Source organism: Myxocyprinus asiaticus, chromosome 15, assembly GCF_019703515.2.
Source record: "Myxocyprinus asiaticus isolate MX2 ecotype Aquarium Trade chromosome 15, UBuf_Myxa_2, whole genome shotgun sequence".
Classification (NCBI taxonomy): domain Eukaryota; kingdom Metazoa; phylum Chordata; class Actinopteri; order Cypriniformes; family Catostomidae; genus Myxocyprinus; species Myxocyprinus asiaticus.
In genome coordinates, this window is record NC_059358.1 from 32,896,512 (window position 1) to 32,917,158 (window position 20,647).

Below are 20,647 nucleotides of genomic sequence, written 5' to 3' on the forward strand. Positions count from 1 at the left end.
GAAAACACCACATCTCTTCTCAACAAGCAACATGATTTTAGGTATTATTTGTGTTCATAGCACAGACGGTGTTAAACAAGTTACATGCTAACCTACTTTTAGCTACTAGCCTACATACTAGCCTACTTTCTAACTAATCTAAAAACTCAAGTGTGGAACTGGTATGACAGTAATAAGTAATAAAGTACCAAACTCATTTGTACAATTGAACAAATTGGGGGGGATGTAGTTTGTATTAAAGATATACCGGACACTCTTACCTCTGCAATCATGCATACAGGTAATCATTATAATTACCCCTCTACAATAGCAGTTAATCAGTGAGGTGTCAAACGAGGCTGATCTACACTGCTTTACCCACAGGCCAACTGAATGGTTTCATTTACCCTTCAGGCACAACCTTAAATTATTTCTGTGCGTGTAATCACTGCAGTGTGATTACAATAAATGCATTGCCTACACATGCACGACATTTCAACAGAATTAACAGTTTTGGGAGGAACAAGCGGTGATAATTATGGCGTTCTGGGCCATCTTTTGTGGAGAATGAAGGATTTAAGCAAGCACGGAGAAACCATTGCAGTTCAGAGGGTATGAGTTCTGGGCTTTGCAGCACACAACTAGATAAGTGTGTTACCATGGTTACACGGCACAGGGCCAAAAGGGTGGGAAGGAAGAGGTGATTGAGCATAGCTGAGGTTCATGCAGCGAGTGCTTTAGCCGTTTGAACCTGAAGAAACCTTTTTATCGTGTTATGTGGTGGCAGCTACGCGATATGAAATGTGAAGTCAGTAGGTTTTGTTGAATAGCAGTCGTGATGATCTCAGGCTCAAAGGAACATTTCACTTCTACCTCAATAGTTTCTGATTCGATTTCTGAGGTGACGTTCTGAAAGACTAAAAGAAAAGGTCAGATTGGTTTAGTCACTCTCTACTCAAAGAAGACGATAGCCACAATGTTAAAAGGTTTTTTCAGAATGACACCATATCTTTCTTTTGAAACTTTCTTTTTAATCAGTGTGAGGAAAAAGCAAATGCTTCCAGGAATCTACCAGCAAAACAAACTGTTTACTTGCATTCCTTTGCAACAGTTAAATGTTTCTAAGACAAAATACATAAAATGGACAATGAAATATACATTCATAAAATTTATTACCACAACGCTTTAGAGCAATACACAATACTCTTTGTGTACAACATCTGTGTAAGCTTGTAAAGGATTGTGATTGTGGATTGTCTAAAGGACTCGAGATCTTGGGATTCCTCAACAGCAGTGTGGTATTGGTTTAAATTTCTGTCCAGTCATTGACAGAGACATAGGCAGTCATTCACTTTGAAACATGACTGAATTTCACTGTCCACTCTCCTGTTGTCCAAGCTTCTTTTTTAACTTCCTAAATGTGTTTTTCCCCATTCTGTTCTTCTTCAAGTTCTTCCTTTTCATTACATGTTTCTTCTCAAAATGGCTCTCCTCTTTCTTTGCACCTCTGTTAACTACTTTGACCTTCTGCTTTTTGTTGAATTTCTCACTCTTTGAAGCTTCTCTATCTAACTTGGCAATTTTGGCCTTTTTGGGGCCCTCTGATTTTTTACCATCCAGTTTTACTCCAGTTTCTTTCTCCATGATGTGTGGTGCAGCTTTTTTTGGTTTTAATTTCTGCTTTTTGTTCATGGGGGGTTTCTCCACAGTTGAAGTGGGCTTCTGCTCCTTAGATTGAGACTTCTGGATCTTCTCTAATGAGGTTGTGGTTTCCATTTTTGTAGATTCTACTTCATCCTCTACAGAAAAAACAATTAAGAATTAAAAATGGATACAAAATCACCTCCACAACAAACTTCAGGTCTTATGCTGGAAAAAAGGATGATAGATGAGAGGGGAAGGACTGTGAAAGCTACTTGGAAATTTTAGCCTGCCAAGCTAAAAGCTACTTTCAATTTAAAGTAGTTAAAACTTGACGTGTTGTCAAAAGTCGGTACCAAAATAAAAAAAGATGTCACGATACCAGTGTTTCTGCAGTACTGGTAGTACAGAGAACCAACTTAATCTGGTACCCGCACAATGTCTGACAGACACACGACTGCTTTCAAATGCTCACACGCTTACAGTGCTGTGCCCCATCCTGATTTCTTCTTTTTTGTGTACATCTCATTCTAAATTGTTTCAAAAATTCAAACAAAATCTAACATAACAAAAGGCAATCTGAGCAAACACAAAATACAGTTTTTAAATGATAAAGTTATTTATTGAAGCAAAAAAGTTATCCAATACCAACTGGGCCCGTGTGAAAAACTATTTGCCCCTTAGTTACTAAATCTCCAAATCTATGAAAGTGCATTCATAATGTGGTTCAGCTGGACTAGACACACCCAGGCCCGATTACTTCCAGCCCTGTTCAATCAAATCAACACCTAAATAGGACTTTTCAGCAGCAGGAAGTTGGCTAAAAGGTTTCACCCAGTAGCACACTATACCAAGGTTGAAAGAAATTCCAGAAATGATGAGGAAAAAGGTAACTGAAATTAGGGATGTGCGCTATGACTAATCTGACTGTCGTTTAAACGCAAGTTTTGTAACCGACTAGTCGACTAGTCTAAAGAGAAACCAACCTTCAGAAAACAGTAAAAAAAAAAAAAAGTGTGTTTATGCGACCCATTTAAAATACTTAATCTATTCCAAATCCGATGCTAAATTCTACTGAAAAGGGGCATTTATCTGCGACATGCTCGCCTTGAATTATGATCATTGTACATTAAATATAGAACATGACACGCATTCACAATCAAAATTAGCGAATATTTAAGACATATTTATTGAAAACAATTGAATGAATAGTGCAGGATCAATAGAGCAACCCTAAATGCCTGTTCTAAACGGAAATCAAGTAAAAGTTACTTAACATATTAAAACAGTCAGGACATTGTTGAAAATAATTAACAGGTAAGCCAAACCTATGAGAGAGAAAAAAAAATGCGCTGAAAAGTTGCGCGTATTTCACGCCGTGCAGTCGTGTATTAGCCATTGATCTAATATGACAGCTGTTCGGTAAAGAACGTTAACCAATAACAGTTATGATGTAAAAAAATAAAATAAAATTAGCTATAGGATAGAAAAAAATAGGCCTGTGATGTAGCCTACAATAAACCTAATGTATTCTAAACATGACGTGTACACAGAATAAAAGATAGTTTAACACGTTAAGCAGTCGGCACCTCATTGAAAATAGCCTGTCTAAAACAGTTATTTTCTAAGCTACTTACTCAAAAACATACATTTTTTGATGAGTAAAATTAACCCGTCGACATGGTCCGGTGAAAGACAGGACTTCACTCACCTGAGGCGTCTATCCTGCGCTTGAAAAAGCCCACTCAGCGGAAAAATAACAGATTTATGCACAGATGTAAAGAAGACTCAAATGTGAAAACATCCATAGGGACTTCCAAACGTTTGATAAGCCGATTCCCGCACCACCGAAGTGATTTCATTACTACTTTGCTGAGTTTGCTTGTCTAGCGAGAGGACATTTTCCTGCGCACGCCGCGAGTGAGAGAGGGAAGAAGCACACGCAGCCTGAGGTGAAATTAAACTCTGTATCTGCTCCAGCTATCCTCTTTTTTTTTTTTTGAATAATATTTGTATTATTAATTCTATTTAAAATATGTAACATTAATATGACAGTAATTTAAGTGCAGCCTCTGTAAAAATATAAAGCCAAACATAAATGTGTAAAAATTCAGTTTAATGTGGGAAATATTAACCGACTAGTAATTCCAGTGTCGACTAGTAGCATCAGAACCGTTTAGTCGACTAGTATCGCACATCCCTAATTGAAATACATCAGTCTGGGAAGGGTAACAAAGCTATTTTAAATGGAGAAAACTTGGCACAGTAGAGAACCTTCCCAGAAGTGGCCGACCTTCCAAAATTCCTCCAAGAGCACAGCAACGACTTATCCAGGAAGTCACAAAAAAGCCAAGGACCACATCCAAGGAACTGCAGGCCTCTCTCGCATCAATAAAGGTCACTGTTCATGACTCCACTATCAGAAAGACACTGGCCAAAAATGGCATCCATGGAAGGGTGGCGAAGCAAAAACCACAGATAACCCAGAAGAACATTAAGGCTTTCTGAATTTTGCCAAAACACACCTTGATGATCCTCAAAGCTTTTGGGAGAATGTTCTGTGGACTGATGAGTCAAAAGTGGAACTGTTTGGAAGACAGGGGTCCTGTTCAATCTGGCATAAATCAAACACAGAATTCCACAAAAAGAACATCATACCTACGGTCAAGCATGGTGGTGGTACAGTAGACTGATGGTGTGGGGATGCTTTGCTGCTTCAGGGCGAAGGCGACTTGCAATAATTGAGGGAAACTTGAATTCTGCTCTCTACCAGAAAATCCTAAAAGAGAACGGCCGGTCATCAGTCCATGATTTGAAGCTCAAGAGCAACTGGATTATGTAGCAAGACAATGATCCAAAGCATAGGAGTAAATCCACCTCTGAATGGCTCAAAAGAAGCTAAATTAAAGTTTTGGAGTGGCCTAGTCAAAGTCCTGACTTGAACCCAATTGAGATGCTGTGGCAGGGCCTTAAATGGGCAATTCATGCATGAAAACCCTCCAATGTGGCTGAACTAAAGCAATTCTGCAAAGAAGAGTGGGCCAAAATTCCACCACAGCGTTGTGAAAGACTGATCTCCAGTTATCGGAAGCGTTTGGTTGCAGTTGTTGCTGCTAAAGGTGGCACAACTAGCTATTAAGTTTAAGGGGGCAGTTAGTTTTTCACATGGGTGATATAGGTGTTGGATAACTTTTTTGCTTAAAAAATAAAATAAAAAATAAATAAAATAAATATATATATATATATATATATATATATATATATATATATATATATATATATTTGAAAACTGTACTGTGTTAATTCAGGTTGCCTGTGTTTTATGTTATATCTTGTTTGAAGATCTAAAACAATTTAGTATGAAAAATACACAAAAAAAGAAGAAATCAGTTTTTCACAGCACTGTTTTTGAGCATGTGCTCTGTTACTCTAACACTGAAATGGGCAATTAATAAAATTAAAATCATGATATGTCCTAGTGTGATTATTAAACCACAAAAGACTGCAATCTTAGTCTGCATGAGCTGCGTGCTTAAAATGAATGTATAAATCCAACCGCTCATATACTGGAAACTCCACAGACGTTGAGAATCATTTACGTTGTCTAAAATGACAAAGCAGAGCACTCATTCACCGTGAAGCACACAGCACATGTAGACTATATATATTTACTGTATATAAATTAACAGCATTTGCGCTTTATTAAATCACACTGGGCCATATAGCGACCTGTTTATCCATCAGAAGAAGTGAAGCTTCCGTCAAAACCACAAGTCAAAATAAAAGCTAGACGCATGAAATTCAAGAAATTCCAACAGAAATATATTACAACTGTAGAGTAAAATATGATTTTCACTGTAGTAATATTAATAATAAATAATAATTAAATAGTAATAATAATTAAGCAATATATCACAAGCAAAAGTGATGTTGTACTGAATTAAAATTTGTAAAAAACAAAAGCAATGGTATGTTTTATAGTAATTGTTCTATGTTTTACCTGTTAAAACGTTTTTAAGTTTTAAGAATTACTTTGATTCATTCGATGATGAAATTATATTAAATGTTAAAATGTAGAATTCTGGAAAATAATTTAAAGAAAAGGATTTGGGAAAAAATAAAACTGATTTCAGTAGGGCCCTCCTTAACACTTAAGCAATGCATACTTAATTGAGAAACACTTATGATAAGATGCGCGGGCTGATGTTCTCAGATGCGGAGGCAACTGGGATTCGTCCTCCGCCACCCGGATTGAGGCGAATCACTACGCGACCACGAGGACTTAAAAAGCGCACTGGGAATTGGGCATTCCAAATTGGGTGAAAAAGGGGAAAAAATAAAATAAAAAAATAAACATGCATTTCTTCTAATTTATTATTTACATTGAAATATACCTTTAAATAGGCTAAAAGGCATATGTTCAGTTGCACATTACCATGTTAACATACAGCTCTGAAAAAAATTAAGAGACTACTGCAAAATGATCAGTTTCTCTGGATTTACTATACATAGGTGTGTGAGTAAAATGAACATTTTTGTTTTATTCTATAAAGTACTGACAACATTTCTCAAAATAAAAATATTGTCATTTAGAGCATTTATTTGCAGAAAATGGTCAAAACTGGTCAAAAGAACAAAAAAAATGCAGTGTTTTCAGACTTCAAATAATGCAAAGAAAACGCGTTAATTTTCATTTTTAAACAACACAATACTAATGTTTTAACTTGGGAAGAGTTCGGAAATCAATATTTCGTGGAAAAACCCTGATTTTCAATCACAGCTTTCATGCATCTTGGCATGCTCTCTACCAGTCTTTCACATTGCTGTTGGGTGACTTTATGCCACTCCTGGTGTAAAAATTCAAGCAGCTCGGCTTTGTTTGATGGGTTGTGGACATCCATCTTCCTCTTGATCACATTCCAGAGGTTTTCAAACACAGTTTTGATTTATTTTGAATTTTGTTTAGTCACAACATAATTCCCATAGTTCCATTTATGTTACCTCCATAGTTTTGATGACTTTACTATTATTCTAAAATGTGAAGAAAAATTATAATAAAGAGTGTTTCAAAACTTTTGTGTATAAATAATTTAAATTGTTTTAAAATAATGCCTTAGTCTTTCTTTACTGTTGATGGCCCAGACACAGAGACTACAAGAGTGCAAATTGACTGAAATCTCAGATGTAGTTTATTGTGTTACTCCATTCCTAATCAATAATTACAAGGAAAAAAAAAAGTGGTACACAATACAGGATTTTAATTATAAAGAAGCCCAAACTACACATGGGACTCTTATTTTTAAATGTCTGCGCTTCCAGTTGTGAGCTCACTGATGGCTGATTCACTGAGAAAGTGAATCTGATTCAAACTGCTAACCTGAGCTCCAGAGTTTTTTGGGGTGATTCATGAATAAGACCCGGTTCAAGAGTCATTTGTTCACGACTCTCTCGCGTTGGGTTTGTTGCTGCGTGCGGTGCAGCAAGCTCGTCAGAAACAGAATGGGTGAAAAGCAGCACGAGACACGCTGTTCACGCCACAGGCGACTAGATTTTCAATTATTGTCGCAAATCAATTATTTTTGGTCGCATTTGTGACCATTTTAATCACAGACTGGAGCCCTGCCACATATAACAAAAAGGACAGTCGAGGAGAGCCTCAGCTTGCTAAGCTGTAAAACTGCTTGTGCGATACAATGCAACATTAAAAACAGTGAGGTAGTGGCAAAGTGCTACAAAATGCTTCTTGTTGGAATAGGTAGTTAACTACCATCATGCAGCTGAAAAGGTGTTGTTAAGTTAGATACATTGCTAGTCATAGTTAGTTACTCTCCACCACTGGTGAAAAGAGTACACACCTGCTTCTCTTGGTGCAGTGAGGATTGTGTTTGAGAACTTCTTTCCATAGAAAAATCCATCCATGTTGTGGGAGTGAGGGTAGAATCGGCGAGAATGTTTGAGAGAGGGATGGAAATGTCACTCTTTGAATCTGTGGAGAGGGGAATAGTTTATTTTCCGTTTGCACTTCACAATTTCTTCCTCTTGCAATTCACTTGAACTCAATTTTAGGGAGAACAGCCTTTATTACTGAAGAGATGCCTGAATAAGGCCTCATTACCTGGTGAATCCTTCCTTGCCAAAGCCAGTCCTGTGGGGACCAGCTTAATATTTCTCTTTTTCAGAGAATAGTCTACCACCCACTCATTCTCCTCTACCTATGGAGAAGACAAAACAAATCTCCATAAGAAATACACTACAAAATATATTAGCAAAATTTTGTGACGGCTGATGGACAGAAACACAATCTTCCAGGCATTGCAACAGGTCTAAAACAGATTCAGACAATCCTCTATCCATCTCTACCCTTTCCCCTCCAAATAGACTTGTAAGGGGGAAGTCACCCACAGGTCCAAGGAAGGTATCCAATGGCGTGGCTGAAGATCTCCTGCGTGTTCTGTCTTATCGTGCACGACATTAAATAATACTTTATTTGATTTGAGTGTTAGATTAATGTTTTATTAATCTTATCATTAATTCTTTTCTTTATTTCATCTGACTCCAATTATGAAAAACCTTGTTGATGTATCTATGCTCTGAATTTTAGTAATTCTCTCTTCTAGACTGCATTTGTTATTTCAATGTTATTTTTAACTACAAATTCATCAGTTTCAGTTATTAGTACGTTTTAGACTAAGACATTATAGGTTCTCGGCTTTATCCGTTTAGTCTGATTTGGCTAAGTTCATATAGATTCTCAACTCACCGTTTAGCCCCAGTCAATTAAGTTCTGTTTTACAGTTTCTCGGTCCTACCTTAGTATTCCCATTTAATTCTACTTGGCTAAGTTCTATTATAGATTCTAGGTTTGCCGTTTAGCCTTTTACATACTTAACTAATGGGTTACTTCTGAAGTAGCTTAATTAAGCCAACTCTGACCATAGATTTGTAGTTAATAAGAAATATACTAGAAAACAGTCCTTCAGAATGAATCATAATAATTTATTTACCAGGTAATAGTAATACAATCAAACAATCCAATTAAAATAATAAATCAAACCCAAAGCTATCAGTGAACCAAGCATAATAATTTAAAGTTGCATTCCATTCAAATATTTACCAAACATAAGAAATACAAATTGCCATTACCTGGTAGAGAAAAAACTACACACAATTTTTACTGTGTGGATCTTCTGGCTACAGAGAGACTTTGATAAATATAAACTACATGCAGCGGTACAGCATGGGAGATCTGCTTACAGATTCCTTCAACATTTATCAATAATAAGAAATACCTGGTAGAGAAAAAACTACATGCAAACAACAAAGCATGGGAGATCTGGCTTACAGATTCCCTGAGCTCTTCTGCCATCCTTAAGTACCAAACGATTCTATTGTTGTTTCAGATGTGTATGTCTGATGTTATTTAGGATTTGGTTTACAATTTAGGGAGTTGTAAGTTGACCTTTAATTGAGTAGGTTGTTTGATGTTTACAAAGAATGCACCTAATCTGTATAAAGCATCTGGTCTCTGTGTGAGACTTTGGAGGGGCATGTCCCAGATAGAATACTGTATTTTACTAAGTTCTTAAATCTTACTTGTGATTTGACTTTGCTGAAAGGGAATGAGACCGTTTTACCAGTTGCACTGAGACCTCTTGAATGATACCAAACATGTATGATCAGAAAACCTTTTACATTATAGAACAGAATAAGTCATAACTTAGTTTTTATTGTCCTTAAAGTGACCAGAGGTGAGCGAGAGAGATTGCAGATATGAGTGTGATTTGCGTTTTATGGTCCCCAATCAGTGGGGTGTGTTTTCTCAGGTGGAGATGCTCCTCTGTGTGAGAGTTTTATGACATTGGTTCTTGCAGAGTTCTTTGACTTTCCCGGAAGTGATGCAGGCAAATTTTGTGACAGTCTTACCGACTGTTGCATTTAAATTCAATATCTAGTAATTACCAGCATAGTCATGAACATGTTTTTTTTTTTTTTTACACAGATACTCATCTCTAACACAGTGGTTCTCAAATGGTTTTGCTTTAGCACCCTGACTTTCCTTTTATTTGTTTTTACATTTTACATATTCCATCAGACTTTGACCTTTGTGTCCACGAGTTATAGTAGCAGTGCGTCTCAGCACGTGTCTCACCATAACAGGAGCAGGTGCAGTAAACTAAGTATCCACCGGTCAGAGAGTCTGCATTTACAGAGTCAATGGCAGACAGGAGGAGCTCCTTCTGCAGGTGAGCCGACCGAAGAATATCAGACTCATCCTGACAGATAAAGAGAGAACTATTTTAGAATTCTGAAGTGTAGCCGTTTTGTAAAATGCATAAAGCCCTGCAGAATAAAGAGGTGAAAGCAGTCACGATATCTCACTGTGAGAAAATAATAAAACAATGTTATTTTCAGAAGAGTTATTTACAGTCTACCTTACCAGTTTTCACAGCTGGATCTTTAGAGATGACTCCCATACCTGAGCAGGGCACATCCAATAACACTCTGTCGAAACCTCCCATCACCTACCATTCAAGACAGAAAAAGATTAGAGACGTGTAAAGAGTAGTTGACAAAAAAAACATTTGGGAAAATGTACATGTTCTGTGGTGTGACATGCAATATACACCATCAAAAACATTTCAGACCAATTATATGCATGCTATTTTTATGAACCCAATTGAGAATTGTACATTGTACAACATGGAATTTGTACATTAAAAAAAGGTGAAGAAACGGAAGGAACCTCATGAACAAGTTATCAGATATCAACTACCAAATAACTGATCACATCAAGCTTATTGAAATGAGTCACAAAACTGATCTAGGACTGTCAATATAAATTATTTTGGTAATGTAGTGATTATTCAAGTAATCGGAAAAATTATTTAATAACTCAAATTGCCTAAAGTTGTCAAGGTGAAGACATGTTTGGCTAAAATGTATTCATTAGCCAAAGTTTTGATGTAATCTACAATTGAATAACAACAAAACAATTTTGCAAACAATATCTAAAGTCAACAGTCACCCAAAGCAGATCTATAATATAAAAAATGTATATAATTCAATCTGACAGAGATTGGCTTCTCCAGGTGTGCTCAACTTTTTTTTTAATTTAAGATCTACTTGCACTAGTTCAACATGATCTAGACATTTCAGTTTGGAACTCAAAAATGTGAAAACAGGCCATGAAAATAAAATATTTGATCTTTTCAGAGACAATGTTTGCCCATCAATACTGTTTGAGGATAAGTTACATTCATGTTAAACCTTTTTATTGGAGTTATAAAAGCCATTTTATTTGGTTGTTTTTTTTTTTTTATCCATCACTTACACTGGCGGCCAAAAGTCTGGAATAATGTACAGATTTTGCTCTTATGGAAAGAAATTGGTACTTTTATTCACCAAAGTGGCATTCAGCTGATCACAATGTATAGTCAGGACATTAATAATGTGAAAAATTACTATTACAATGTGAAAAAAAAAAAAAAAATAATAATTCTTAAACTACTTCAGAGTTCTCATCAAAAAATCCTCCATGTGCAGCAATGACAGCTTTGCAGATCTTTGGCATTCTAGCTGTCAGGTGACATTTCACCCCACGCTTCCTGTAGCACTTGCCATAGATGTGGCTGTCTTGTCCGGCACTTCTCACGCACCTTACAGTCTAGCTGATCCCACAAAATCTCAATGGGTTTAAGATCCATAACATTCTTTTCCAATTATCTGTTGTCCAATGTCTTTGCCCACTCTAACCTTTTCTTTTTGTTTTTCTGTTTCAAAAGTGGCTTTTTCTTTGTAATTCTTCCCATAAGGTCTGCACCCCTGAGTCTTCTCTTTACTGTTGAACATGAAACTGGTGTTGAGCTGTCAGCTGAGGACATGTGAGGTGTCTATTTCTCAAACTAGAGACTCTGATGTACTTATCTTCTTGTTTAGTTGTACATCTGGCCTTCCACATCTCTTTCTGTCCTTGTTAGAGCCAGTTGTCCTTTGAAGACTGTAGTGTACACCTTTGTATGAAATCTTCAGTTTTTGGGCAATTTCAAGCATTGTATAGCCTTCATTCCTCAAAACAATGATTGACTGATGAGTTTCTAGAGAAAGTTGTTTCTTTTTTGCCATTTTTGACCTAATATTGACCTTAAGACATGCCAGTCTATTGCATACTGTGGCAAATCAAAAACAATGTTAAGCTTCATTTAGCGAACCAAATATCTTTCAGCTGTGTTTGATATAATGGCAAGTGATTTTCTAGTACAAAATGATCAATTTAGCATGATTACTCAAGGATAAGGTGTTGGAGTGATGGCTGCTGGAAATGGGGCCTGTCTAGATTTGATAAAAAATGACTTTTTTCAAATAGTGATGGTGCTGTTTTTTACATCAGTAATGTCCTGACTATACTTTGTGATCAGTTGAATGCCACTTTGGTGAATTAAAGTACCAATTTCCTTCTGAAACAGCAAAATTTTTACATTATTCCAAACTTTTGGCCACCAGTGTACATGCAACATGGAATACAATATTCACAGTAATTGAGTCACTAAGAAATGTTTTCACTCTCTTGCGTTAAACTGCAGCATTGTTGCGCTTGTGCTACATACTGCACAAATCGCAAAAGCTTTTCACTTGCCATGTACTGTGTAAAATGCCCTTAAACATTTGGACATTTAGTTCCTTCTTGAGTAAACATGGTTAATAATTTCACTTTGACAGCATACAAATCTGCAGCGTTATTCAGCAAGTTCTCTGAATTCCCACATTGAGTTTTACCTGTAATAATGGCCATAAACTATAAAATATTTATCAGAAGTGGGGCATTCCGATCATTTTACACTTAATCATCATGAAATCTAATGTACAAGAGAAAGAAGATCGCGTTTACATTCAAATGGTAATTAATTTACATAGAACGGAACCCAAACCACAATCTGCAAAAATAAGCATAGATCGTCTGGATTCAGTCAGATTTACTGAACAGAATGTGTAACTGCGTGTGTAACTTTCATCAAGTTCAAGGGACGTCTTTTTCATTACATTATTAAATGTTGCTTCATAAAAGCCTTCTATACTGCAAACAATTGTGTAGATAAATAGGTTTAGAATGCATTCCAATGTGTTTTTACGTGCGTGTCCCAAGCGGCAATGAAGGGCTCAACTTCTCTCGCGCATCTGGACATGCAGCACTGCAAATTGCGTGTGAAGTGAGTCTGTGAAAACTGGATGTCATCTTTTCAAGTGCTGTTTCATTGCTGAAGTGATGTTATGGTTTTTCAGGTCGACAGACAACCGCATGGTTTTTCAAATCTAAAGTGAAGTGCTCACACAGCTGACACCTCGTCATTATGTGTTCAGACCCTAGTCCTTGGATGTCGATTCGACAACTTTGTAATAGAGGAATTTTTTAATCTAGTAATCTAATTAAATTGAGTAATTGTGAAAGAAGTTTCATTTTAAAAGCATAGTTCACCCCAAAATGAAACATTTTGTTTGTTTTTAATGCCATGCAAATTTGTTTTTGCCATGGTAAAATCCAAGTTAAAATATTTAAACAAGTAAAACAACTAAAAACCTATGGAAAATGTTTCCGATGCATTTTTAATAAAAACAATTTAAAATTTTTTAAAAAAAAAAAAACGATTCTGGAGTGACTTTTTTTCAAAACTGATTCAAGGATTTCAGGCACTGCATGTAAAGACTAGGTTGTAATGTAGTGAGAATGGGACAGACCTTTGGAAACTGTCTGCTGTCATAGTTGCAGATGACAGTGTTGGTGACGCTGAGATGATGAATGTTTCCCACCACGCTCTTCAGTCTGTCTGCGTTTGCATCATTAGCCACAATCACACCAAAAACACACAAATTACACGCATTCAAGCTTGTACACACACTCAAACATTTTTCATGCTTAAGTAACATGCTATAAAAGCAAAATAATGTATTTTTTCCATAGGATTTCCTTACTTTGATGCCAACTATATGAAAAAAAAAAAAAAACGTTTTCCTATGTAATAATTAAGTAGAGATTAAGTGCATTACAGAGACCCAGTGGTTGGTATGATTGCTATAGAGAAGCATATGCTCACCTATATATGTGGATTTGCCTCCTGGAGCTGAACTCATGTCTAGCACTGACTCCCCCTCCTGGGGAGCAAGCGCCATTACAGGCAGCAGGGACGATGCACCTTGCAGCATGTACTGGCCTGCTACATATTCTGGAGTTGCTCCTGTTAGAAAGAGAGAATTACAATTAACATCAATGAACAGAAAAATAAATAAATATATATTGAAACTGCATTGGTTCTGACCTATAGAAACAGAAGAGTCATAGATATCCAGCCCTACTTTGGACCATTTCCCTAATGGATCCAGGTTCACCCCTCTGTTAATCAGAGCCTGTTTTAAAGAAAACCATTTGATTACACAAGCCATCTGTGGACCAGATCTGTCTGACATCTGTGTGAATATTACTTCCTGACCTGGGCCAAATCTCTCATCCTGGTCTTTAAGGTGTTGGTTCTGATGGTGACCGGCCTCTGAATTTCATAGATTTTCTCGAGGCCAATCAGCTGAAATTCAAAGACATATTCAGGTGTAGAACTATCAGCACATTAAGATGACAACAATTTACAAAATCAGATGATTGCTTTCTGATTTAGATGTACTGTCAATTCATATAGAGGTGGAGGGGGTGTGGCCATCCAACCCTTCAGACTTTGACAGACAGTTCCTCTATCCTGTTAGCATAGCCACACACCTTTGGGGATGCAGAAGGGTGGTACTAAAACAGGAATTGTCTCTAGTTTAGGGATTGAAGAGGACTGGTGTACATATCTGAATCAGAATGATCCAGATTTGGAAATCCCATGTTTTGCTATACAGGATCAGGTAATCCATCTTACTTTTGTGTCGGTTTTTCAAAGCAACATTGGACTGGACCACCCTGATCCAGATACAAACTTTTCAAGATTACCAAATCCGGATTACCAGTGCACAAAATGGGACTACATATCACAATGTAGGCTACTAGCTATGTAAAGAACAACAGGTAGAATAGCCAGCATGGGGTCACTTTAAGTGTTTTTATTTGAAGAGACAGAAAACATCACAATAAACAAACATCCCCTTCCTTTTTCAATTTCTTTTAAACTGTCAGACCCCTCATCTAAGCCACAACAAATAAATACAAACAAACAAATATACATTATTCACAAATACATGGTGGATATTTTGAAGATGTGTTTTAAATCATTAAAAGGCTGAATGTCCAATAGTTAACAAAATAAAGAAAGTTTAGAGCTCTTCATTTGTAGAGAGTCCAGCTTTTTGAAGCTCTGCTTTTAGGAGTCGGATCTCAAGTCTTGCTTTGGTTTGCAGTAGAGTAAGAGTGATTTGTTCCTCTGCCAGACAAATCTGTACTTGTGCTCTTTCGGTTTCTCATTTAATAAGTAATTTTAGGCATCATCATCTGTGTTTGGGAAAGAACGCTTCTGGCCTCTTTTCGGAGCTCCTGTGGCAATAACTACTGGCTCTACCAGTGAGGATCCACCTGCTTCCTCAATAACAGGGCTGAGATCCAGAATAAATGCTCCTTCTGCATTAGAAGGATCTGTGTCGCTTTCCTTTTCAGTCGTGGACTCACCGTCCCCAACAACACCTTGAATTCCATGCAGAGATTGAGAGTTTCTACCTCCAATAATGTCAAGAACCACATCTGTGTAATCACCTCTCCTAAAGGGTTGCCTGTTTGGGTGCATTTTGCTTCAGCATGGTCCTTTGTTGCCCTGGCCTTCAGATTTTTCCATCTAAATTTCACTTGCTCTGTAGTCCTCTTCTGGTCACACCCCATGGCATTCACATTTTGGGTGATTTCATCCCAAATAGATTTTTTCTTTTTGTTAGACACTTCTCCACCGTTAGTAGAATTAAAACTTCCTACTATTGAGGCATAATGATGCCTAACACCCTCCAGCAATGCGTGGGTTTCTGCAACTGTGAATTTAGGTCCTTTTGAGTCCATGGTGCCACCTCTTTGGTGTAGTGAATGTAGAGTTTATAGGCCTTGGTCTTGATTGAGTTAAGTGAACATAAGCCAAAGCACATCAGCTAATTGATGTTTACTGGGTGTGTGTCTGAAAAGACCAATCACAGTCATCTTATTCAGCCTTTCTCAGAGGACTTACAGAGAGGCACTGACATGGCAGGCATTGTCCATCGTCACCACCAGTTTGGAAGGAGAGAATTTAATCAAAGGATGTATGTTGAGCGTACAAAGCCAGTGGAGCAGTACACCACTGAGGAACCGTATGCTCGGTTTCGCTTTGGGAATGCTGATATTAAAGTACATCGCAGACCTTATCAGGCCAAAACTTCAACGCAGAACCTGAAGGAGTCACGCTGTCTGTGGAAGAACAGGTCCTCATTGCTCTGCGCTTCTATGCAACTGGGACTTTCTACCAAGTTGTTGGTGACAATATGAGTGAACAAATCTACTGTCAGTGATGTGGTGAAATCTGTGTCAATCGCATTGGCGAGCCAAGTCAATCAATTTGTTTCATTTCCAAAGGATGACCAGATTGCCCAGAGCAAGCACAAGCTTTTTATTTTAGGAAACATGCCCAATACTATTGGGGTTATTGACTGCACTCATGTGCACATACAAGCACCTCATGAGAGGGAGTGGGAGTATGTGAATCGAAAGGGAAGGCACAGCATCAACATCCAACTTGTGGGCGACGCTGACCTCATCATCCCCAAACTGCGTCTTGAGGTGGCCTGGGTCTGTCCATGATGCACGTATCCTGAGGGAGAGTGCTCTATACGGAGAGCTCCAAAACAGCAGGCTGGATGGCATAATATTAGGAGACAGTGCCTATCCACTCCTACCATGGCTGATGACCCCTTTTCTTACAGCAAACAAACCTGAGCAGGCACGCTTCAACACTGCTCATTGCAAAACAAGATGTACAATTGAGCGCTAAAATGGGAGTCTTCAAGAGGCGCTTTGCACGCCTTTACTACTTGCGAGTGGAACCACAGGGAGCATGCAACATAATACTTGCCTGTATTGCCCTGCACAACATTGCTAGAAAGCGCAATGTCCCTCTCTGTGATGAAGATAATGATAATGATCCACCTGAGCATGCTGAATACCCAGACCAACCTCCGGCATTCTCTCAGAGTGAGGAACTGACTGGACGTGCAATAAGGGATTCAATCGTTAAAAACTACTTTTGACTGGTTGATTTCTGATGATTGACTGCAATTAATATACTGTGACAAATGACAGTTAAAATTAAATATTTTTCTTTGCTATTGACATCTGTTTGGGGGATTATTTATAGTTTTTATTCTTTTATTCTTTTTCACTTTACTGAAAAGGCTTAACTGGTAGCCCAGTGTGTACTTTATACTTTACTTGTATACTTCATCACTTTAACGGTTAAACTAATCAAGAGCAAAATAAAAAAAACTACATTTTTGAATATATTACATGATACAAATGGTGTATTTTTGACTTTTTATGACGTTTTATAACATTTTTGTTGTTGAAATCCACCCTTCTTCTGGGATCAGTATAATCCTGATTTTTTGGATCAAAAGTATCCAAAATCTTACTGAAAAGTTTTGAACAACACAAACTGACGATTTGATCCAGATCAAAACCAAGATTGGATTTTGTGATCTAATCTGATTTCAGAATCCTTTTTTTTCTTTTGAACAACCCCTTTTCAAGATTTGATCCAATCCGATAGCCATAATCCGATCAGATTACTTTTGAACAACTGGCCCCAGGGCTGTGTACAAACACCGGATTTTTTCCTGCACACACAAAGAACGGACAACTAGTGGAATTTAACAAAAAGTGTACTGGATTAAAATGGCTTACTCCACCTTTAAGTGATCTCTAGGTGCGGTCATGATTTCAAGTTTGATTACACTTCCTAGTGCGTTGCGCATGCGTCAAGCACTAGGAAGTGTAATCCAGCTTGAAATCATGATTGTGCCTAGAGCACTTAAATGGCATGACACTAGTGTTGTCACGGTACCAAAATTTCAGTAGTCGGTACCGATACCAGTGAAATTTCACGGTTCTTGATACCAATTTCGGTACCACAGCATAAATATGCTAACATGACAATGTGCTATTGAACACACCTGTTTAGTCTAAATAAATAATAAATTAAAAGAAATGCATGTTTCCTTCAAGTGTTTCTCAATCAAGGATGCACTGCTTAAGTGTTTTTAAGTAGCGCCCTACTGAAATCTGTTTTATTCTTTACCAAATCATGTTTTCCTTTTTGTTATTATTTTCCAGAACTCCATGTTTTATTTTAATTTCATCATCAAAATGGTGTCTAATCAGTTCATTCTTAAATCTTTTAACAAGTGAAAACAGAACTTTTCAACATGACATCATTGCATTTTTTTTGCCAAACTTTTATTCAACAGCAGTCTTGCTTGTGATATATTGCTTATTTATTATTATTATCATTACAGTGAATATTACATTTTACTATACAGTAGTCGTAATATATTTCTGCCACAATTTCTTCAATTTCAGGGCTCTAACTTATATTTTGAAACGTGCTTTTATTATGATGTTTGTTTATTTTTTTTGCCTGAATCTTCACTTTCCGGATACAGTTTTGCGACACATTTAAGTCACGTCTGAAATCTCATCTCTTTACACTGGCCTTTGAGTCTTACAAATTAAATATAGGACACAGATTTGTAGTGTTTGTATTTTGTGTTTTAGATTACTGGTGTTTGTGTATGTGGTCATTTTTAAATGTTATGTTTTAAATTGTATTACTGTGAAGCACTTTGGTCAGCTCTGTTGTTTTAAATGCTATATAAATAAAATTGAGTTGAAAGCGCAAATGCTGTGATTTAATTATATAAATATATCGTTTACATGTGCTGCATGGTTCACAGTAGATTAGTGCTCTGCTCTGTCATCTGATACAACATATGAATGATTCTCAATATGTATGAGCGGTTGGAATTATACATTCATTCAAAGTACGCATCTCTTCCACATGAAGACTGCAGCCTTTAGCAGTTTAATAAAATCACTCTAGGATGTCACGATTTTAATTTGATTAATTATCCATTTCAGTGTAAGGAGTAACAGAGCACATGCTCAAAATTAGCATTTTAAAGCAGTCATGTGTCAGTCATATTGTGCGCTGGTACAAGATTGAGTCGGTGCTTGGTACTACCAGTACTGCAGAAACACTGGTATAGCTGCATCTTTTTTTATTTTAGTACCGGTACTTTTGACAACACTACATGACACTATGAAAAAGGAGTTACATTTTAGTCTGTTCTAATCCAAAACTATTTTAGTTGGTTCAGAAGACATGGATTAAAGAAGACTTCTGGATTACCTTTATGTGCTTTATGAAGCTTTAAAGTTATGGTCACAATTCACTGTCATTGTATGGACCAACAGAGTTGAAATATTCTTCTAAAGATCTTTGTGTTCTGCAGAAGAAAAAGTTATTCACATCTGGGATATCATGAGGGTGAGTAAATGAGAATTTTCATTTTTGGGTGAACTATCCCTTTAATTTGGCAGTTCAGTCAAATAATGGGGAAGAGAGGCTAAAACTGTGGTTCATATAATTTCAAAATTGTCATAGAAATTGACAGAAATGGAAAGTCGAGAGCACTGCATTCTGGAATCCAGTTTTTCATACTGTGTGCCCTGTGTACTGCACATTTTTTCAAATGTAGTAGGTCATCCATGCATATAAATAATTTGCATACTGTTGCACTGTATACATACTATATACTGCAGAAATAGTAAGAGTAGTATGCTATTCCGAAGATTTAACAAAGGACAAGCTTTCCCATGTACAAAAAGTTTGTTGCAGTTGTTGAAAACATACCTCTTCTCCATCACTGTCTTCTTTATTCACCTCTTCCTCCTCACCTCCTGCATCAGCACCATAGTCATCAACCAACTCTTCATCATCACTACCACCATCCTTCATTTGTTCCCCGTCAGGGCCCTCTTCATCGTCTTCTGATTGATCAAGTTTTCGTTTTCTCTGTGCAGGTTTCAGCCATTCACTATTATCGTCGGAAAATCCTGCAAAAAATAAGAATTTATTTCCAAATTCAAGAATGAATAAAAAGTGTGCCATTCCAAGTTCGATTTTAAAATCTTGAATTACCTTTTATGGGCTTTTCCTCTTCTTTGGGTTCTTTGGGTACTTCAGCTGTCTTTACAGCGCTGTAGAAGTGCATTTTTAAAATATAAAACTGACACAAGTAACCATCAAAGACATCTGAAAATACAACAAGATACCAAGTTGAAAGCTGTTGTTTTACTTACCGTTTTCTTGCCCTGCTTGACAGTCTCTTTGGACAACTTGTAACTTGCCATCAAGAAAACAAAGCACAATGATGAAACCTCTGAGAGTATGTACATTTTACCATCCACCAAAAACTTGGTCAGCTCAGTCTCAGCTCCTTTCTGTTTCCTAGCCTTGCGTCCAGGTCCTCTTTTCACCTTATTGGTGGTATCCAACTTCCTGCCCATGCTTGACTCCTACAAATTGATTCTATGATAACAGCACAAGAAATCACTTGAAAAGATTAATTTTACCTAGACATAAAATGATTAAGGTTTGAAAAACACAGAACCATGGACTGTGTGAGGACTTTCATGTTGCATGCGCTGTGTGGCTTTAACAATGTGTATAAAATTCAGTCAGAGCTTGCCTTGCATTAAAAGAGGAAGAAACAGTTATCCAGCTTGATGCCACCAAAACATATCTGCCTTTTAATTCAGACAAATAACAATTTTACTAGCTTGATTAGCTACTTGATCGTCATATCAGAACGTGCAGCGGTTTCAACAGTTCTAATGTTAACATTAATAATGTAAAATATTCATAATGGTTCTAATAAATGAAAAAAACTTTTATAAGACATTTAAGATAAGTATATATTTGCACACCATTTACTAAACACGCTTTACGCTACCAAACTGTGCATCACTGTGATGCAATTA

At 37.0% G+C, this 20,647-nt stretch overlaps 1 non-coding gene and 1 pseudogene across 1 annotated transcript; both read right to left on the minus strand.

Moving 5' to 3' along the window:
- Positions 1–989: 989 nt before the first annotated feature.
- On the minus strand, positions 990–20,173 carry LOC127452684 (probable 28S rRNA (cytosine-C(5))-methyltransferase; annotated as a pseudogene).
- On the minus strand, positions 14,274–14,414 carry LOC127453534 (small nucleolar RNA SNORA29). The gene has a single exon (XR_007899427.1). It is a non-coding gene; the product is annotated as a small nucleolar RNA SNORA29 (small nucleolar RNA).
- Positions 20,174–20,647: the final 474 nt, after the last annotated feature.